General features: G+C 37.6%; 1 non-coding gene across 1 annotated transcript; it reads right to left on the reverse strand.

Moving 5' to 3' along the window:
• Positions 1 to 16,472: 16,472 nt before the first annotated feature.
• LOC130953354 (small nucleolar RNA R71) lies at positions 16,473 to 16,576 on the reverse strand. Its single transcript, XR_009075524.1, has one exon. It is a non-coding gene; the product is annotated as a small nucleolar RNA R71 (small nucleolar RNA).
• Between the last annotated feature and the right edge of the window lie 5,861 nt (positions 16,577 to 22,437).

The following is a 22,437-nucleotide window of genomic DNA, read 5'->3' on the forward strand; positions in this document are numbered from 1 at the left end:
ATTTGAAAAATCTCTAATAAACCTTCTGTAGAATCCAACATGTCCCATGAAGCTCCTAATTGCTCTGACATTACTAGGTGGATGTAATTTCTCTATTATTTCCACCTTAGCTCTGTCTACCTCTATGCCTTTATTAGAGATTTTGTGGCCAAGGACTATCCCTTCTGTTACCATAAAATGACATTTCTCCCAGTTTAAAACTAGGTTAATCTCTTGGTATCTCCTTATCACCAAGGTAAGGTGACGCAAGTAATTCGGGAAGGAGTCCCCAAATACTGAAAAATCATCCATAAAAACTTCAATGAATTTTTCAATCATGTCTAAAAAAATAGATAGCATGCATCTTTGGAAAGTGGCAGGTGCATTGCACAATCCAAAGGGCATGCATCTATAGGCAAAGACCCCATATAGGCAAGTGAAAGAGGTTTTCTCTTGATCTCTTGGGTCAACTACTATCTGGCTGTAGCCTGAGTAGCTATCCAAAAAGTAGTAGTATGCATTCCCTGCAAGTCTTTCTAGCATTTGGTCCATGAATGGAAGTGGAAAGTAGTATTTTCTTGTGGCCTCATTAAGTTTTCTGTAATCAATACACATTCTCCATCCTGTGATAGTTCTTGTAGGGATGAGTTCATTCCTTTCATTGGGCACCACAATAATGCTTCCTTTCTTGAGGACCACGTGGACGGGGCTCACCCATGGGCTATCCGAGATTGGGTATATCACCCTTGCCTGCCATAGCATCATGACCTCCTTTTGTACCACTTCTTTCCTGACTGGATTCAACCTTCTTTGGGGTTGAATAGAGGGTTTGTCATCATCATCCAACAGGATCTTATGCATGCATATGGAGGAGCTTATCCCTTCAAATCAGCACAGGTCTATCCAATGGCATATTGGTGCTTTTGCAGCACCTTGATTAACTCTTTCTCTTGTTCTTAACTGAGAGTAGAATTGATGATCACTAGGTAACTTTCATCACTTTCCAAGTATGCATACTTGAGGGTGGGAGGCAATGCTTTCAGTTCGATTTTGGGTGCTTCTTTCTCTTCTTTCTTTTCCTCCAATGTGCTTGGGATGAGTACCTCGGTTGATTGGACTGTTGCAGCCTCACTATTTGAGTGGAATCTTCTTCTGACACCTCTTCAAGTTCTTTTTCTTCAAAGGTTTCTTGCACTAAGATTTCCACTGCATCCAACCTCATGCACTCTCCTAGTGATTTTTGTGGGTAACTCATGGCCTTGAACACATTGAACACCATTTTTTCATCATGTAGCCTAAGGATAAGTTTACCCTTTTGGACATCGATGATGGCTACAGCTATTGCTAGGAACGGCCTTCCCAAAATGATCGAAGCTTTGGCCTCTTCTTCCATATCCAACACCACAAAGTCAGCTGGGAAGATGAAGTCTCCCACCTTTACCAACAAGTCTTCTACTACTCCATGGGGGAATTTAAATGATCGGTCTGCTAATTGAAGTGCCATTCTTATTAGTTTGGCTTCCTCAATCTTCATTCCCTTCATCATTGCTATGGACATCAAATTTATGCTGGATCCCAAATCACATAAGGCTTTTTCCACTGTGATTTCTCCTATGATACAAGGAATTCAGAAGCTCCCAGGGTCCTTCAATTTCTGAGGTAACTTGTGTTGAATGATGGCACTACATTCCTCGGTTAATACCACAATTTCATCATTTTTCCAGCTTTTCTTCTTGGTCATTAACTTCTTTAAAAACTTTGCATAGAGTGGCATTTGCTCTAGTGCTTCAGCAAAGGGAATATTGATCAGCAGTCTCTTGAAGACCTCCAAGAATTTGGAGAATTGGTTGTCCTTTTCCTTCTTCTTTAATCATTGAGGGTAAGGCACTTTTAGAATATATGGTCTCAGGACTTCTTTTTCTTGAGGTGGGTTGGGGGCAGGTGTTTGTGCTTCCTCTTTATCTTTTGAGCTTTCATCTACCTTCTTCTCTGGTATTTCCTTTGAGGTTTCCTTTAGTTCCTTCCCACTCCTGAGTGTGATGACCTTGCATTCCTCCTTTGAATTTGCCCTGGTGGCACTACAGGGATTGTGGTTAGGGATTTGCTTGGATAGGTATCCAATCTGTACTTCAAGTTTCTGGATGGCAGTATCCTGATTTTGCATATTGGATCTCACCTCCTCCTTAAAAGCTTGCATGTCTTTAGACTCCCTGCAAAGTTCTCCAAGCATAGCCTCAATACGAGATAGTCTATCCTCAGATGGTGATGGTAGGTTGGAATTTGGAGGTTGAGAATGGCTATTTGGTGATTGATATAAAGGTTGGTAAGAGTTGTTGTGTGGGGGTTGGTATAATCTTTGGTTTGTTTGTTGGTAGGTAGAGTTGTTGTAATGGTTGGAGTTGTGAGGTCTATGACCTTGGTTCTAGGTTTGCTGGTTTTCCCACCCAAAGTTTGGGTGGTTCCTCCAACCAGGATTGTAGGTTTTGGAGTGTGGATCATAGGGTTGTCTTGATGATTTTCCAATATAATTGGCTTGCTCCCAATCATCTCCTTCCTCTGCATTCAACTCTTCTTGGGCTGGTGGTTGAGTATTGATTGTTATAACTTAGTTCCTCTCTATCTGCTTGGTGAGGTCTGCCAATTGCTTGGTGATCAACTTGTTTTGAGCTAGCAGTACATCCATGTGATTCAATTCCATCACCCCTCTATTGGTGCTTCTATCAAAGGCATAGAAGTATTCATTGTTGGCTACAGTTTCTATGACATCTATGGCCTCTTCAATTTTCTTCTTCTTATTAAGAGACCCTTCTGAAGAGTGATCTAAGGCCTTCTTTGATTCTTGTGACAATCCTTCATGGAAAATGTGCAGCTGTACCTATTCATTGAACATGTCCGAAGGACACTTTCTTGTCAGCTCCTTGTATCTCTCCCATGCTTCATAGAGAGTTTTACCATCTTGTTGTCTAAATGTTTGTACCTCAGCCCTCAATCTGTTAACTCTTTAGGAAGGGTAAAATCTTGCTAAGAACTTGTTCACCACATCTTCCTAAGTTGTCAAACTCTTCTTTGGAAAGGACTCTAGCCACTTTGATGCTTTACCCCTAAGGGAAAAGGGAAACAAAAGCAATCTGTAGGTGTCTGGATGAACACCATTGGACTTCATAGTATCGCATATTCTTAAGAATGTAGTTAGATGTTGATTGGGATCTTCTTGGGCACTTCCTCCAAATGAGCAATGGTTTTGAACAAGGGTGATGAGTTGTGGTTTTAGCTCAAAGTTATTGGCATGAATGGTTAGTTTTAGGATGCTGCTCCCACAATTCCCAGGGTTTGGGTTGATGTAAGAGCTTAGAACTCTTTTCTCCTACCCAACATGGTTACTAGTACCTTCTCCATCATGGTTGTGAACTTTCTCCTCCATAGCAATGTCTAGATCTTATTCCAACTCTTCTTTACCAACTATGCCTTTACCTCTTGCTGCTCTCCTTAGTCTAAGGAAGGTCCTCCCAAGTTCACTATCAAAGGATGTTGAGGCTCCTCTTCTACCTGTTATACACTCATCAAACGACAAGTAAATAGCAAATCGAGAAGTTACTCAAAAAAAATGATGGTTAGAGTGGTTAGTGCAATTGATCAAATAGTTAGTGGATTAATGTGCTAGAAAGTAAAGAAACAAAGAAAAATAACTTAAATTGCAGAAATTAGCAGTGAAAAACTGAAATTAAAACTAATTAACAAAAGAAAAGAAAAGTGTTCAATCAAGTTATCCTCTAATTTAATCATTGTCAATGCATAATTAATCCCCGGCAACGGCGCCATAAACTTGATGCACGAAAATCTGTATCACTACAAATTTCCCTCAGCAAGTATACCAAATTGTCATCAAGTAAAAACTCACAATAAAGTGAGGTCGAATCCCACAGGAATTGATTGGTTGAGCAACTTTAATTAGAGGAGTGTTCTAGTTGAACTAAGCAAAATCAGGTTGAGAATTACAGAAATTTAAATGGTGGGAAATGTAAATAGCAAGGAATGTAAATAACTAAAAGTAAATTGCAGAATGTAAGATCATAAATTAAATTGAAGAAACTTAAATGGGAATGGGGATGATTGAGCATAAATGTAAACAGCATAAACTAAAGAATGGGGAAGCTCATTGGGCTTAGGAGATGTTGCATTCTCTGGATCAAGTTCATTCTCATCTCTTCCTCAATCAATGCATTCATTGATCTCTTGGCAATCTTAGGTAATTGAATCCCAATGTCTTGACAATTCAATCTCTCTAAGCCTGAACAATTGCCCAATTCCTTGATCTAATTGCTCATGGGAAGAGATGAAGTACGATCACTGATTATACCACATGTTTTTCTAGATCACAGTATTGGTAGCATTATACGTCACTATATCCATCCAACCCCCAACCCAGTCTAACATGGGAAAGCATTTCTAGCATGATTTCCTCATTCCTCTTTCAAGGTTCAGAGGAAATCCAAGTTTGAGCAATTTCTCTTTTGAGACAATTGCTCAATTGGATGAAGATCGAAAACTTTCAAGCAAATTAAGAGAAAAGAAAGAAGAAGAAGAATGAAAACTATTATTGATCCATTGAATTACAACAGAGCTCCCTAACCCAATGAAGAGGGGTTTACTTGTTCATAGCTCTGGGAATGGAAATTGAAATTGAAAAGTGCATTAAAAAAGTAAACTGAATTTACAAAGAATGTTTACAATCTTGGATCACCAAGTTCCCGATCCCTTTCTAACTCAAACTCTCTGCTATTTATACGCTTTCTTTCTTCAGTCTTTAAGTCTTTGATGTGGGCCTTGTCCTTTGTTTAAGCAAGTTAAAGTGGCTCTCAATGACGTTGAGGAGGGACGTTGGCAAACTAACGTTCATACTCTGCATGGTGCCCAATTACAATAATGCTGGCATCAACATTGGTGATCAACGTTTATACGAAAACATTGGGTCAAACATTGTGTTAAAAAAAGATTGAACGTTGCCACTAACATTTGACTCAACGTTGGTGCACCAACGTTCATTCAGCCATGCATGGACGTCGCCCACGCGTACGCGTCAAAATTGCATTTTGCGCGTATGCGTCGCTCACGCGTTCGCGAGACTGGCTAAAATTCTCGTTCATGCGTACACGTCACTACAAATTTTCCAACTCCAAATTTGAAATTCTTATCGCAGGCGTTGGAGGTAACATTGGTTCACCAACATTCCCTCCAACGTTGGCACCATAATTGCAGAACGTTGCCAGCAACGTTGGTGAGCCAACTTTGGCCACCAACATTGCACTTTAAGCTCTTTGAACGTTGCATGGCCCTTTTCCTTCAATGTTTGAGGCAACTTTGGTGAGCCAACTTTGTCCACCAACGTTGCTTGCCTCCTTTTTTTCATGGCTTTTTGTTTCTTGCTTGTTTCTCTACAAAGTTGATGGCAATGTTGGTGAGCCAACTTTGGCCACCAATGTTACTTCCTCTGCTTCTTCCTTGCCATTTCTCAGCTTCTTTCCACCTATCATCAACCAAATAAATACATCAAAGTCTTGCTATAATCACAAAATTTTTGCATCATTCACATCATCAAGTAAATCTTGCATAAATCTCATGAAAATGCATCAATTAAAAAAAAGGGGTAAGGGTAATTTTGTTAATTTTAATAAAAATTAATAATAAAATAATTGGAAATCAATTTTTATCCTACACTATTGTTTATAAAAAATTATTTAATTGTCAACTTGCAAATTATTTTCAATAAGTACTCTAATTCAACAATTAGAGATAATCAAATTAATTTATTTTAAAATCATAAAATAAATTTCAAAATCTAATTTTTCAAATTAAAGCATATAAAATTCTTATTAATTTTCAATCAGTAAAGCTTTAAATCAATAATAAGAAAGTACTCCATTAATATAATAATCCATGAAAATATATTCTCAAATAAATAAAATAAATTATAAATAACTTATTATTTAACTTTTGAAAATCTGGGGTCTTACATCCTACTCCACTTTTAAAAAATTTTATCCTGGAAAATTAATGTAATACACAAAGCATTACGTAGTCTCAACATTTTATTTTTAAACTTCTTATGGAAAAGCAAAAAGTCTCAGCTCATATGTATACATATACAGTTTTAAATACTTGGATTTTCATAATAGTATAACGATATTAGAGTAGAAGTGTGATTATAAAGAAGAAGTTATAAGGCAAGCTTGATGTAAAAGAGGACATGGTTTAAACATGCGATGGTAAAGCAAGACAGCGAAAGGTTATCATACAGGTCGTGCTTACAACGGCATGCTTAACGTTGGTGTCGACTCCTCTCTCTCTCTCTCTCTCTCTCTCTCTCTCTCTCTCTCTCTCTCTCGGGGGTTTGACTCGACAGCGGCGGTGGGTTATGCGCGATGGAGCTGGTAGCAAGGCGGCGTCTCCTTCTTCAAGCTCTCATCTTTCGCGTGGGTGAGGTGGTGCGTGTGTATATTGTGTTGTGTGCACTGGAAAGGGGAAAATCGGGGATTTTTATGGGTGTTAGGTTAGGGTTTGTGAATTAAAAAAGGGGTAAGGATAATTTTGATAATTTTAATAAAATTTAGGGATAATAAAGTAATTGAAAACTAATTTTTATCCCACACTATTATTTATAAAATACTATTTAATTGTCAACTTGCAAATTATTTTCAACTAAATACTCTAATTCAATATTTATAGATAATCAAATTAATTTATTTTAAAATCATAAAATAATGTTTAAAACCTAATTTTTCAAATTAAAGCATATAAAATTATTTTTTATTTTCAATCACTAAAGCTTTAAATCAATAATAAGAAAGTACTCAATTAATATAAAAATTCTTGAAAATATATTCTCAAATAAATAATTTATTATTTAATTTTTGAAAATCTGGGGTCTTTCATCCTACCCCTCTTATAAAAATTTTTGTCTTCAAAAATTAACGTAATACATAAAGCATTACATAGTCTCACCACTTTAAACTTCTTATGGAAAAGCAAAAAGTCTCAGCTCATATGTATACATATACAGTTTCAAATACTTAGATTTTCATATGGTATAAAGATATAAGAGTAGAAGTGTGATTGCAAAGCAAAAGTTACGAGGCAAGCTTGATGCAAAAGATGACATAGTTCAAACATGGGATGGTAAAGCAAGCCAACGAAAGGTTATAAAACAGGCTGTGGTTACAATGACGTGCTTAACGTCTGCACACTGATCTCGTACTAACTTCAGAGCTTTAACTTCTCAAACTTCAACTTCTAGCATTTCCCAAATCCCGTGATATATGCTTCCTATTATTTTTATTTCACCCTTTTTCCCCTTATTTTCTAGTTTTTTCAGTTAGAATTTATTAAGTTTTATACTATTTTAGTGCAAAAATCCTCTTTGGATGCTACTTTGAGTGTTTTTATTTATTTCAAGTGAAATTCGGAGCAACTTAGCAGAGTTTTGAGCTAAAAGAAGAATACTTGAAGCAACGCTCTTGGGCATTAAACGCCAAAATGGCGCCAGCAAACCGCAAGCAAAAGGGACGTTCTTGCCTCATTGAGCACTAATCACCCAACTGGCATTTAGCGTCAGGCAATCCAAATTGAAACCTCATGAGTGGATTTAGCTTTTATTAGCTATCTTTTATTTTATTTTTGTAATTTTTATTTACAAACAATATCTTTTAGTTTTAGGATTTATTATTTTATTTTGAAATCAAATTAGATTCGATATAAAAGGGAAAAGATTCACCCTTTAGGGGGATCTTCTCACTTCCACATGTTTCACTTTTCAGAACCCTTGTTTTCTCTGTAAGTCATGTGCCACTAAACCTCCTCGGTTAAGGTTAGGAGCTCTGTTTTTTTCTATGGATTAAACCTATTGCTTTTCTATTTTAATTAATATATTGATTCAATTTCAAGGATTACTTTCGTTCTTCATTTTATAAATCTGGGTGGAACAAAAGTATGAACCTTAATGATGAGCGAATATTTTATACGCTTTTTGGTAGTATTTTCATATAGTTTTTAGCATATTTTATCACTTTTTGTTATATTTTTATTAATTTTTATTCAAAAATCACATTTCTGGACTTCACTATAAGTTTGTGTTTTTTTCTATAATTTTAGGTATTTTCTGACTGAAATTGAGGGACCTGAGCAATTATCTGATTCAGAGGCTGAGAAAGGATTGTAGATGCTGTTGGATTCTGACCTAGGGGTGGCAGTGGGGCGGGTAGGGGCGGGTTTTTACCCTACCCGACCCTGCCCCGCCGTCTTGTAACTCAAGTACTACCCGTCCCGTCACAACCCGCGGGTAGTAAACTACAGTACCCAAACCCGCCCTTGCGGGTACCCGCCCCACCCGACCCGCCCTTATAAAAATTAAATATTTTAATTTTTACATATTCATATCTAAATTAAGACAAAAATTTAAAATTTATAAATAAATTAAAATAAAAACATAAAATTCATACAATGTCATTAGCTCAAATAACTTGAAATAAAAAAAAAGAAGTGTTTGATCACTACAAATTTAACACCATAAGTCTATAATAAAGAAATTACAATATTAGATATAAAGGAATCTTCAACCCTTATTCTTGATCACTTTCAACATCTTCATCATCATTGAAAGTTTGCAAATCAAGATTTAAACCTGAAAATCAAAAGATGTAACAATTATCAAATTAATTGGTACTATGTAAAAAACTAAAATAAATGAATTAAACTAACCAAAAGCACAAATTTTCAGTCCTCTATTTGAAAACAATTTTGCTCTCGGTTAAACTATTTCACCTCAGAGGGTAAAAGCACAAATTTTCAGTCATCTATTTCAAAATAGTTTTACATAAAGAATCATGATAAAATGATTGGAAGTTTAAGCCACTAAGATAAGTAAACACAAATTGAAGTGCACTAAAAATCATAATAAGCCACATAAACCACCTGACATAGTCATTGAACTGTGCAGCAGGCAACCACAAACAGAACCAAAGCAAAATGTTTTTTTTCCTTAAAGCAAAATAGTTGAATGAAGAAGATATAGCTTTATAAAATTTCCACATGAAATGCAAACAAACTAAAGGCAATTTGACCATGCAGCATGCATCAATTTTCAAAATTAGGTTAGCATATATAGCGTGTGCTTCTTTTTCTCTAATAAACAAGTTTGCCTACTACAATTGAATGAACTCCAACCAGAATATGATTTTATTTCAATAAGGAGCACAAAATTCTTTGAAACATAGTCACCTATAGCTGAGGTGAAAGGGTAACATATGCCATTGAAAGCAACCAAAATGCATGACATGAATGTTAGTTATATTAATTGCGGTCTAATCAGTTAACAAAGCCAGTAAATGAAAAAAGCAACATAATCTCAATTTTGTTCGTTATATTAATTTTATTCTTTAATAAATAACATAAAAATCCATCCATGTTATCATAAGATCAGCTCATTTCAATTAAGCATACAAGATTCTTCATGCAAAGAATGAAGGGGAAGAGCCTATACATGTATCTTAAGGGACAGAGAAACAAAACTGGAAGCTTAGGACTATAATTAAGTGAGTGATATGGAATACGAATATTAAAGAATGAAAAAAGCAACATAATCTGACAATTTTGTTTTAAGTTTATTCAATCTCTTCAATAAAATTATGTTAATTGAAATTGAGTAGGGTTTAAATAGAATAATACATAAATTGAAAATTCAGAGTAGAAACTCCTCATTTATGTAAAATTATTGATGTCTCTTAATTTGAATCATAAAAAAAGAGAGAATAAACCAACCACAAATTAAATAGATCAAAAAAGTGAATAAACTGCATTTGTTTGTATACAAACTTTGAAATAGTAGTACAAGGTGGGAATTAGAGGCATGAAGTTTTATAAAGCTATGGTTAGTGATTAACCAACCACAAATTAAATAGATCAAGCTTTTCCAATATTTATATTAGAAATATCTGAAGTTCTTTGGTTACAATAAGCATTCATCACTGGGCACATAAAAAAGGCTCAAAAGACAGCAAAATATAGCCTTTACATTTTGTAAAACAACATATAAAAGGATCCATTCTGGATCTATTCTACTATAAAGAGAATAATACAGCAGGAACATAACATATTTATACTATCCCGCACAAAAAAAGAAGCAGCAAACTTAAACCATAGAATATGCAACTGAAGTACTCAATAGTAATCCAAGGTTGTTTACACTATCATTTATTCAAAGTACTTCACATAGCATACATGAAAAATTTATTCTATAAAGGCTAAATACTTTGAATCTACAGATTCCTCTAGATCTCATAGATACAAGAAATTCATATATAGTGTTTACCAGTCACCAGAGAGACGATGACGGAGGAAGGAGGGACGACAAAGTGAGCACAGACCAGAGACCGCAGATCGGAGAGGCAAGTCGGCGAGGATAGTGACGGCGAGAATTGGGGGCGACACCGACGTGAGCGACAGCGGCGAGGTGACTGAGATGAATGAGGAGGGTTGGTGTCTTGGTGAGCGACGGCGAACGATCGGACGATCTGTGACGGTGACTTACCGGCGCAGCTGAGCAGAGGATGTGGTCCTTGACAGCCTTCGAGACTTGGAGAAGAGCTGAAGGCCTGAAGCCTGAAGGAGTGAAGAGCGACGAAGTGGGTGAAGAGTGACGCAGAAGTGAATGACGGCGAGGAAGTGAGTTTCAGAGTTACCCTAATGCCTAGGGTTGAGAAAGAAAATGAAATGAGTGACGGCCTAACCTAATTTCTAAATTTCATATATATACTTATTCACTCCGGGGCGGGTAGGGGCGGGTTCACCCTAAACCCGACCCTTCCCCGCCCCGCTCATCCACCCCACCACGCTTCAGCCCCACCCCGCTGCGGGTCGGGTTTAAACCCGCCCCGACCGGGTAGGGGCGGGTCGGGTACCCGCGGGTTCAGGTATTGCTGCCACCCCTATTTTGACCTCCCTGCACTCAAACGCATTTTTATGGAGCTAAAAAAATCTAATTGGCACGCTTTTAATTGGGTTGGAAAGCTAACATCTTGGGCTTTCCATCAAAATATAATAGTCTATACTTTTCCTGAGATTTGATGGTCCAAACTGGCGTTTAAACGCCAGCCAGAGACCCTTTTCTGGCCTAAAACGTCGGAACTGGCACCAGAGCTGGAGTTAAACGCCCAAACTGGCATCCAAGCTGGCGTTTAACTCCAAGAATGGCTTATGCACATGAAAGCTTCAAAGCTCAGCCCAAACACTCAACAAGTGGGCCCTGGAAGTGGATTTCTGCACTATCTGCACTTAGTTACTCATTTTCTGTATACCTTGGTTACTAGTTTAGTATAAAAACTACTTTTAGAGATTCATTTTGTAACTCATGATATTTTACATCTCATATTGTATCTTCTACGACATGAGTCTCTAAACCCCATAGGTGGGATGAGGAGCTCTGCTGTGTTTCAATGGATTAATGCAATTACTATTATTTTCTATTCAATCACGCTTTCTTCTATTCTAAGATACTCACTCGTACTTCAATATGAAGAATGTGATGATCTGTGACACTCATCATCATTCTCAAATTTATGAACGCGTGCTTGATAACCACTTCTGTTATACTTGAGCTTAACGTAGTCATTGGGTGACAGCTTGAGTGCGTATCTCTTGGGTTTCTAATCCACGAGTTTGACTTGCATCTCCTCACAACAGAGCATTCAAACCCGTGAGATTAGAACCTTCGTGGTAGAGGCTAAAACCAATTGGCAGCATTCCCGAGATCCGGAAAGTCTAAACCTTGTCTGTGGTATTCCGAGTAGAATCTGGGATGGGATGACTGTGACGAGCTTCAAACTCACGAATGTTGGGCGCAGTGACAGTGTGCAAAAGGATAGAGAGATCCTATTCCGACATAAGTGAGAACCGACAGATGATTAGCCGTGCGGTATCTGTGCCTGGTATTTTTCATCCGAGACGAGAGATCTGACAGTTGATTAGCCGTACAGAAACTGTACCTGGACCATTTTCACTGATAGGACGGATGGTAGCCATTGACAACGGTGATCCACCAACATACAACTTGCCATGGAAGGGAACATGCGTGTTTAGAAGAAGAAGCCAGTAGGAAAGCAGAGATTCAGAGGACAGAGCATCTCTAAAACCTCAACCTGTTCTCCATTACTGAATAAAAAGTATCATTCATTTCATGCCCTTTTACTTTTTACAAACGAAATCATTTTTATCACTAATCTCCTGACTAAGAGTTACATGATAACCATAGGTTACTTCAAGCCGGCAATCTCCATGGGATCGACCCTTACTCATGTAAGGTATTACTTGGACGACCCAGTGCACTTGCTGGTTAGTTGTACCAGAGTTGTAAAAAGTGTGATCACAATTCCGTGCACCACTTATTCAAGACGCGTTCTTGTGACCCTTGGAAGAGGTCCCTCACCTGAAAACTATGATAACTTGCATCATCTACCTCTTTCTCTCATCTAAAAGGACCATAGAATTGGTGAGTATAGTGGTGAGTATTCCTGCCTGTCACGCGGGCGACCCGGGTTCGATCACTAGCAATGGTGCCATAAACTTGATGAGCTGGAAATTTATTGTATCACTACAATAAATCCCTCTTGGAAATTATACCAAATTATCGTCAAGTAATAACTCACAATGAGTGGGGTCAAATCCTACAGAGATTGATTGATTGATTGATGAGCGGATAATTTATACACTTTTTGGCATTGTTTTTAGATAGTTTTTAGTATGATCTAGTTACTTTTAGGGATGTTTTCATTAGTTTTTATGCTAAATTCATATTTCTGGACTTTACTATGAGTTTGGGTGTTTTTCTATGATTTCAGGTATTTTCTGGCTGAAATTGAGGGACCTGAGCAAAACTCTGATAGGAGGCTGACAAAGGACTGCTAATGCTGTTGGAATCTGACCTCCCAGCACTCCAAATGGATTTTCTGGAGCTACAAAACTCCGAATGGCGCGCTCTTAACGGAGTTAGAAAGCAGACATCCAGAACTTTCCATAAATATATAATAGTTTATACTTTATTCGAGATTTGATGACGTAAACTGGCGCTCAACACCAGTTCCATGCTGTATTCTGGAGTCAAACGCCAGAAACACGTCACGAACCAGAGTTGAACGCCCAAAACACGTTACAACTTGGCGTTCAACTCCAAGAGAAGCCTCAGCTCGTGGATAGATCAAGCTCAGCCCAAGCACACACGAAGTGGGCCCCAGAAGTGAATTTATGCATCAATTACTTACCTCTGTAAACCCTAGTAGCTAGTTTAGTATAAATAGAACTTTTTACTAGTTTATTAGATATCTTTGATTGTATTATTCAATCTTTGGACGTTTAGTTCTTAGATCTGGGGGCTGGCCATTCGGCCATGCCTGGACCTTTCACTTATGTATTTTCAACGGTGGAGTTTCTACACACCATTGATTAAGGGTTTGGAGCTCTGCTGTACCTCAAGTTTTAATGCAATTACTACTATCTTCTATCCAATTCGATTTATTCCTGTTCTAAGATATTCGTTGCACTTCAACTTGATGAATGTGATGATCCGTGACACTCATCATCATTCTCACCTATGAACGCGCGTGACTGACAACCACTTCCGTTCTACCTTAGGCCGGGCGCATATCTCTTGGATTCCTTAATCAGAATCTTCGTGGTATAAGCTAGAATTGATGGCAGCATTCATGGGAATCCGGAAAGTCTAACCTTGTCTGTGGTATTCCGAGTAGGATTCCGGGATTGAATGACTGTGACGAGCTTCAAACTCCTGAAGGCTGGGCGTTAGTGACAGACGCAAAAGAATCACTAGATTCTATTCCAACCTGATTGAGAACCGACAGATGATTAGTCGTGCTGTGACAGAGCATTTGGACCATTTTCACTGAGAAGATGGGATGTAGCCATTGACAACGGTGATGCCCTATATACAGCTTGCCATGGAAATGAGTGATGAAAAACTAGAAGGAAGAAGTAGGAAAGCAGAGATTCAGAAGGAACACAGCACCTCCATACACCTATATGAAATTTCCACCATTGAATTACATGAGTAACTTTATCTTTATTTTCTGTTTGTTTTATTATCTTTATTTAAACCAATAATCTCTTAATCCAATTAAATCCGCCTGACTGGGATTTACAAGATGACTATAGCTTGCTTCATACCAACAATCTCTGTGGGATCGACCCTTACTCACGTAAGGTATTACTTGGACGACCCAGTACACTTGCTGGTTAGTTATGCGGAGTTGTGACAAAGTGAGATTCACGTTTGAGAGCACCAAATCTTTGGAGCCATTGTTGATGATCATAATTTCGCCCACCAAGTTTTTGGCGCCGTTGCCGGGGATTGTTCGAGTGTGGACAACTGACGGTTCATCTTGTTGCTCAGATTAGGTAATTTTCTTTTTATTTTCCTTTCAAAAAAATTTTTTTTTCAAAAATCTTTCAAAAATTTTTTTCTTTATTTTCGTTTTTCAGAAATATAATTTTCTAAAAGAATAATAAAAATACAAAAAAATCATAAAATCATAAAAACCAAAAATACTTTTTGTTTCTTGTGTAAGTTTTGAGTCAATTTTTAAGTTTGGTGTCAATTGCATGCTTTAAAAATTTTTCTTGCATTTTTAAAAAATTCATGCATTAATGGTATTCTTCATGATCTTCAAGTTGTTCTTGACAAGTCTTCTTGTTTGATCTTAATGTTTTCTTGTTTTGTGTTGTATGTTGTTTTTCATATGCATTTTTGCATTCATAGTGTCCATGCATTAAAGAATTCTAAGTTTGGTGTCTTGCATGTTTTCTTTGCATCAAAAATTTTTCAAAAATATGTTCTTGATATTCATCATGATATTCAAAGTGTTCTTGGTGTTCATCTTAACATTCATAGTTTTCTTGCATGCATAATTGGTTTTGATCCAAAATTTTCATGTTTTGGGTCATAATTGTGTTTTTCTCTTTCATCATGAAAAATTAAAAAAAAATATCTTTTTCTTATTGCTCTCCAAATTTTCGAAAATTTGAGTTGACTTGGTCAAAAATTTTTAAAATTAGTTGTTTCTTACAAGTCAAGTCAAATTTTCAATTTTAAAAAAAAAATCTTATCTTTTTAAAACTTTTTCAAAAATTAAATCTTTTTCATTTTTCTTATTAATTTTCAAAAATTATTTTAAATGTTTTTCAAAAAAAAAATATTTTCTTAATTTTATCTTAATTTTCAAAATTATGCTAACAATTAATATGATTGATTCAAAAATTTGAAGTTTGTTACTTTCTTGTTAAGAAAAGTTCAATCTTTAAATTCTAGAACCATATCTTTTAGTTTCTTGTTAGTTAAGTAATTAATTTTAATTTTAAAAATTAAATCTTTTTCAATCCTATTTTATCATATCTTCTTATCTTATCTTTATATCTTTTCAAAATTTTATCTTTTCAAAAATTTGATTTCAAAATTCTTATCTAACTTCTTATCTTCTTATCTTTTCAAATTTGATTTTAATATCTTTTTCAACTAACTATTTGACTTTTGTTTGTTTCTTATCTTTTTCAAAACCCTAAATACTTTTCCCTCTTTAATTTTCGAAAATATCTCATCTCTTTTCAAAAATTCTTTTTAGTTATTTTAAATTTATTTTAATTATATCTTATCTTAATTTCGAAAATCATTAACTACTTTTTCAAAATTATTTTCGAATTCTCCCTCTCTTCTCTTCTATTTATTTATTTACTAACACTTCTCTTCACCTCTCTTCATCTCCAATCACTGCCTCTATCCTCACCCTTATGATTGGATTCTCCACTCTTATTCCTTTCTTCTTCTACTAATAATAAGGATCCTCTTTGTCCAGATATAGAGGATTCCTCTTCCTTTTTCTTTTTCTTTTTCTCTTCTCTTTCATATGAGCAGGAATAAGGAAAAAGGCATCTTTGTTGAAGCTGATCCAGAACCTGAAAGGACTCTGAAAAGGAAACTAAGAGAAGCTAAATTACAACAATCCAGAGGCAACCTTTCTGAAATTTTTGAACAAGAGAAGGAGATGGCAGCCGAACCCAACAACAATAATGCAAGGAGGATGCTTGGTGATTTCACTAAACCAACGTCTAAATTTGATGGAAGAAGCATCTCAATTCCTACCATTAGAGCAAACAATTTTGAGCTGAAACCTCAATTAGTTGCTTTGATGCAACAGAACTGCAAGTTTCATGGACTTCCATCCGAAGATCCTTATCAGTTTTTAATTGAGTTCTTGCAGATTTGTGAGACTGTTAAGACAAATGGAGTAGATCCTGAAGTCTACAGGCTCATGCTTTTCCCTTTTGCTGTAAGAAACAGAGCTAGAACATGGTTGGACTCACAACCTAAAGATAGCCTGGACTCTTGGGATAAGCTGGTCACAGCCTTCTTGGATAAATTCTTTCCTCCTCAAAAGTTGAGCAAGCTTAGAGTGGATGTTCAGACCTTCAAGCAAAAAGATGGTGAATCCCTCTATGAAGCTTGGGAAAGATACAAGCAGATGACCAAAAAGTGTCCTTCTGACATGTTTTTAGAATGGACCATATTAGATATAATCTATTATGGTCTATCTGAGTTTTCCAAAATGTCATTGGACCATTCTGCAGGTGGATCCATTCACTTAAAGAAAACGCCTGCAGAAGCTCAAGAACTTATTGACATGGTTGCAAATAACCAATTCATGTACACTTCTGAGAGGAATTCCGTGAATAATGGGACGCCTCAGAGGAAGGGAGTTCTTGAAATTGATGCTCTGAATGCCATTTTAGCTCAGAACAAAGTCTTGACTCAACAAGTCAACATGATTTCTCAAAGTCTGAGTAGATGGCAAAATGCATCCAACAGTACTAAAGAGGCAGCTTCTGAAGAAGCTTATGATCCTGAGAACCCTGCAATAGCAGAGGTAAATTACATGGGTGAACCTTATAGAAACACCTATAATTCATCATGGAGAAATCATCCAAATTTCTCATGGAAGGATCAACAAAAGCCTCAACAAGGCTTTAATAATGGTGGAAGAAACAGGCTAAGCAATAACAAGCCTTTTCCATCATCTTCTCAGCAACAGACAGAGAATTCTGAGCAGAGCCCCTCTAATTTAGCAAATTTAGTCTCTGATCTGTCTAAAGCCACTGTGAGTTTCATGAGTGAAACAAGGTCCTCCATCAGAAATTTAGAGGCACAAGTGGGCCAGCTGAGTAAGAAAGTCACTGAAACTCCTCCCAGTATTCTCCCAAGCAATACAGAAGAAAATCCAAAAGGAGAGTGCAAGGCCATTGATGTAATCAATATGGCCGAATGCACAAGAGAGGAGAAGGACGAAAGTCCTAGTGAGGAAGACCTCCTGGGACGTCTCTCAAACAAGAAGGAGTTCCCTATTGAGGACCTAAAGGAATCTGAGGCTCATATAGAGACAATAGAGATTCCACTAAATCTCCTTCTGCCATTCATGAGCTCTGAAGACTATTCTTCCTCAGAAAAGGATGAAGATGTGACTGGAGACCAAGTTGCTCAATATCTAGGAGCCATCAAAAAGCTGAATGCCAAGTTGTTTGGTAATGAGACTTGGGAAGGTGAACCTCCCTTGCTCATTAGTGAACTAGATATATGGGTTCAGAAAACTTTACCTCAAAAGAGACAAGATCCTGGTAAATTCTTAATACCCTGTACCATAGGCACCATGACCTTTAACAAAGCTCTGTGTGATCTAGGGTCAGGCATAAACCATATGCCACTCTCTGTAATGGAGAAACTGGGGATCATTGAGGTACAGCCTGCTTTATTTTCATTACAATTGGCAGACAAGTCAGTAAGACAAGCCTATAGATTAGTAGAGGACGTGTTGGTAAAGGTTAAAGGCCTTTACATTCCTGCTGATTTCATAATCTTAGACACTAGGAAGGAGGAGGATGAATGCATCATCCTTGGAAGACCTTTCCTAGCCACAGCAGAAGCTGTGATAGATGTTAACAGAGGAGAATTAGTCCTTCAGTTGAATGGGGAATACCTTGTGTTTAAGGCACACAGCTATCCTTCTGTAACAAGGGAGAGTAAGCATACAGAGCTTCTCTCAGTACAGAGTCAAATAGAGTCCCCAAAATCAAACTCTATGTTTGGTGTTGGGAGGCCACAACCAAACTCTAAGTTTGGTGTTGAACCCTCATATCCAAACTCTAAGTTTGGTGTTGGGAGTCCACAACATTGACCTGATCACCTTTGTGGCTCCAAGAGAGCCCACTGTCAAGCTAGTGACACTAAAAGAGCGCTTGTTGGGAGGCAACCCAATTTTTATTTATCTAATTTTATTTTATTTTCATTGTTCTTTTATGTTTTATTAGGTTCATGATCATGTGGAGTCATGAAAAAAATATTAAAATTAAAAACAGAATCAAAAACAGCAGAAGAAAAATCACACCCAGGAGGAAGGACTTACTGGCGTTTAAACGCGAGTAAGGAGCATCTGGCTGGCATTCAACGCCAGAACAGAGCATGGATCCGGCGCTGAACGCCAGAAATAAGCAACATCCTGGCATTTGAACGCCAGGAATATGCCCTGAGGAAAGCTGGCACTGAACGCCAGTAACAAGCATGGAACTGGCGTTCAACGCCAGAAACATGCTACACATGGGCGTTGAATGCCCAGAACGTGCATCACTTCGGTGTTTAAACGCCAGAATGGTATGCTAAGCATTTTACATGCCTAATTGGTGCAGGGATGTAAATCCTTGACACCTTAAGATCTGTGGACCCCACAGGATCATCTCAGGATCTGTGGACCCCACAGGATCCCCACCTAACATATTCCCACCTTACCTCCTAATTAATCCTATAACACACTTTCCCAAAAACCCTTCACCAATCACCTCAATCTCTCTTCCCAATTACCCCCCTTCACCACTCACATCCATCCACTCTTCCCCATAAACCCCACCTACCTTCAAAATTCAAAAATCTTTCCCACCCAAACGCACCCTATATGGCCGAACCTACCCTCTCTCACTTCCCTATATAAACCCCTTGGTGCACAAAATTGTGATCATCAATGGCGCCATCAACATGGTACGCTCAATTGCAATCTCAACTTTTTATCACAACTTCGCACAACTAACCAGCAAGTGCACTGGGTCGTCCAAGTGATAAACCTTACGCGAGTAAGGGTCGATCCCACGGAGATTATTGGTATGAAGCAAGCTATGGTCATCTTGTAAATCTCAGTCAGGCGGATTCAAATGGTTATGGAGGATAAATGATAAATAAAACATAAAGTAAAGATAGAGATACTTATGTAATTCATTGGTGAGAATTTCAGATAAGTGTATGGAGATGCTTTGTCCCTTCCATCTCTCTGCTTTCCTACTGTCTTCATCCAATCCTTCTTACTCCTTTCCATGGCAAGCTGTATGTTGGGCATCACCGTTGTCAGTGGCTACAGTCCCGTCCTCTCAGTGAAAATGTTCAACGTGCTCTGTCACAGCACGGCTAATCATCTGTCGGTTCTCAATCAGGTTGGAATAGAATCCAGTGATTCTTTTGCGTCTATCACTAACGCCCAGCCTTCAGGAGTTTGAAGCTCGTTATAGTCATTCAATCCTTGAATCATACTCAGAATACCACAGACAAGGTTTAGACCTTCCGGATTCTCTTGAATGCCGCCATCAATTCTAGCTTATACCACGAGGATTCTGATTAAGGAATCCAAGAGATAAACATTCAAGCCTTGTTTGCTTGTAGAACGGAGGTGGTTGTCAGGCACGCGTTCATTAGTGAGAATGATGATGAGCTTCACATAATCATCACATTCATCATGTTCTTGGGTGCGAATGAATATCTTAGAACAAGAATAGGCTGAATTGAATAAAAGAACAATAGTAATTGCATTAATACTCGAGGTACAGCAGAGCTCCACACCTTAATCTATGGTATGTAGAAACTCCACCGTTGAAAATACATAAGAACAAGGTCTAGGCATGGCCGTGAGGCCAGCCCCCAATGATCTAAGAACTAGACGTCCAAAGATGATCAAAAGATCTAAAATGATCTAAAAGATGAAAAATACAATAGCAAAAGGTCCTATTTGTAGAGAACTTGTAGCTTAGGGTTTACAAAGATGAGTAAATGACATAAAAATCCAACTTCCGGGCCCACTTGGTGTGTGCTTGGGCTGAGCATTGAAGCTTTCATGTGTAGAGACTTTTCTTGGAGTTAAACGCCAGCTTTTGTGCCAGTTTGGGCGTTTAACTCCCATTCTTGAGCTGACTTGGAACGCCTGTTTGGGCCATCAAATCTCGGGCTAAGTATAAACTATTATACATTGCTGGAAAGCCTAGAATGTCTACTTTTCAACGCAATTGAGAGCGCGTCAATTGGGCTTCTGTAGCTCCAGAAAATCCACTTCGAGTGCAGGGAGGTCAGACTCCAACAGCATCTGCAGTCCTTTTCAGCCTCTGAATCAGATTTTTGCTCAGGTCCCTCAATTTCAGCCAGAAAATACCTGAAATCACAGAAAAATACACAAACTCGTAGTAAAGTCCAGAAAAGTGAATTTTAACTAAAAACTGATAAAAATATAATAAAAACTAACTAAAACATACTAAAAACATACTAAAAACAATGCCAAAAAGCGTATAAATTATCCGCTCATCACCCCTCCATTCTCCTTAATTTTCACACAACACAAACCTCTCTTCTCCTTCTTGGCCAAATACACCTCTCCCCCTCTCCTCCATATTTTCTTCTTCTTCTTCTTCTTCTTCTTTTCTTTCTTCTCTTGCTCGAGGGTGAGCAATATTTTAAGTTTGGTGTGATAAAAGCATAAGCTTTTTATTTTTCCATTACCATTGATGGCACCTAAGGCCGGAGAATCCTCTAGAAAAAGGAAAGGAAAGACAAAAGCTTCCACCTCCGAGTCATGGGAGATGGAAAGATTCATCTCCAAAGCCCATCTAGGCCACTTCTATGATGTTGTGGCCAAGAAGAAGGTGATCCCTGAGGTCCCTTTCAAGCTCAAGAAAAATGAGTATCCGGAGATACGACATGAGATCCAAAGAAGAGGTTGGAAAGTTCTAACCAACCCCATTCAACAAGTCAGAATCTTAATGGTTCAAGAGTTCTATGCCAATGCATGGATCACTAGGAACCATGATCAAAGTGTGAACCCGAATCCAAATAATTATCTTACAATAGTTCGGGGGAAATACTTCGATTTTAGTCTGGAAAATGTGAGGTTGGCATTCAACTTACCCATGACGCAAAGAGATGCACGCCCCTACACTAGAAGTATCAACTTTAATCAAAGGTTGGACCAAGTCCTTATGGACATATATGTGGAAGGAGCTCATTGTAAAAGAGACTCCAAAGGCAAGCCAGTTCAACTAAGAAGACTGGACCTCAAGCCTGTAGCTAGAGGATGGTTAGAGTTCATTCAACACTCCATCATCCCCACTAGCAACCGATCTGAAGTTACTGTGGATCGGGCCATCATGATTCATAGCATCATGATTGGAGAGAAAGTAGAAATTCATGAAGTAATCTCCCATGAATTCTACAAAATAGCCGATAAGTCTTCTACTTTGGCAAGGCTAGCTTTTTCTCATCTTATTTGCCATCTATGTTACTCAGCTGGAGTTATCATAGAAGGAGACATCCTCATTGAGGAGGACAAGCCCATCACTAAGAAAAGGATGGAGCAAACAAGAGAGCCCACTCATGGAACCCAAGAGACGCATGAGGAAGCTCGTCACCAAGAAATCCCGGAGATGCCTCAAGGGATGCACTTTCCTCCCAACAACTATTGGGAACAACTCAACATTTCCATAGAAGATTTGAGTTACAATGTGGAATAATTAAGGGTGGAACATCAAGAGCACTCCATCATTCTCCATGAAATAAGAGAAGATCAAAGAGCAATGAGGGAGGAGCAACAAAGGCAAGGAAGGGACATAGAAGAGCTTAAGGACATCATTGGTCCTTCAAGAAGAAGACGCCACTAAGGTGGACTCATTCCTTGTTCTTACTTTTTTTTTTCTGTTTTTCGATTTTTATGCTTATTATGTCATCTATAATTTGTGTCTCTACTTCATGATCATTAGTGTTTAGTAACTATGTCTTAAAGTTATAAATAAATTCCATAAATCCTTCACTTCTCTTAAAAGAAAAATTTTTCTAATTCAAAAGAACAAGAAGTACATGATTTTCGAATTTATCCTTGAATTTAGTTTAATTATATTGATGTGGTGACAATACTTTTTGTTTTCTGAATGAATGATTGAACAGTGCATATTTTTTATCTTGTTGTTTATGAATGTTAAAATTGTTGGCTCTTGAAAGAATGATGAACAAAGAAAAATGTTATTGACAATCTGAAAATCCATGAAATTGATTCTTGAAGC

The sequence above is a fragment of the Arachis stenosperma genome, chromosome 9 (assembly GCF_014773155.1).
Source record: "Arachis stenosperma cultivar V10309 chromosome 9, arast.V10309.gnm1.PFL2, whole genome shotgun sequence".
NCBI classification, from domain to species: domain Eukaryota; kingdom Viridiplantae; phylum Streptophyta; class Magnoliopsida; order Fabales; family Fabaceae; genus Arachis; species Arachis stenosperma.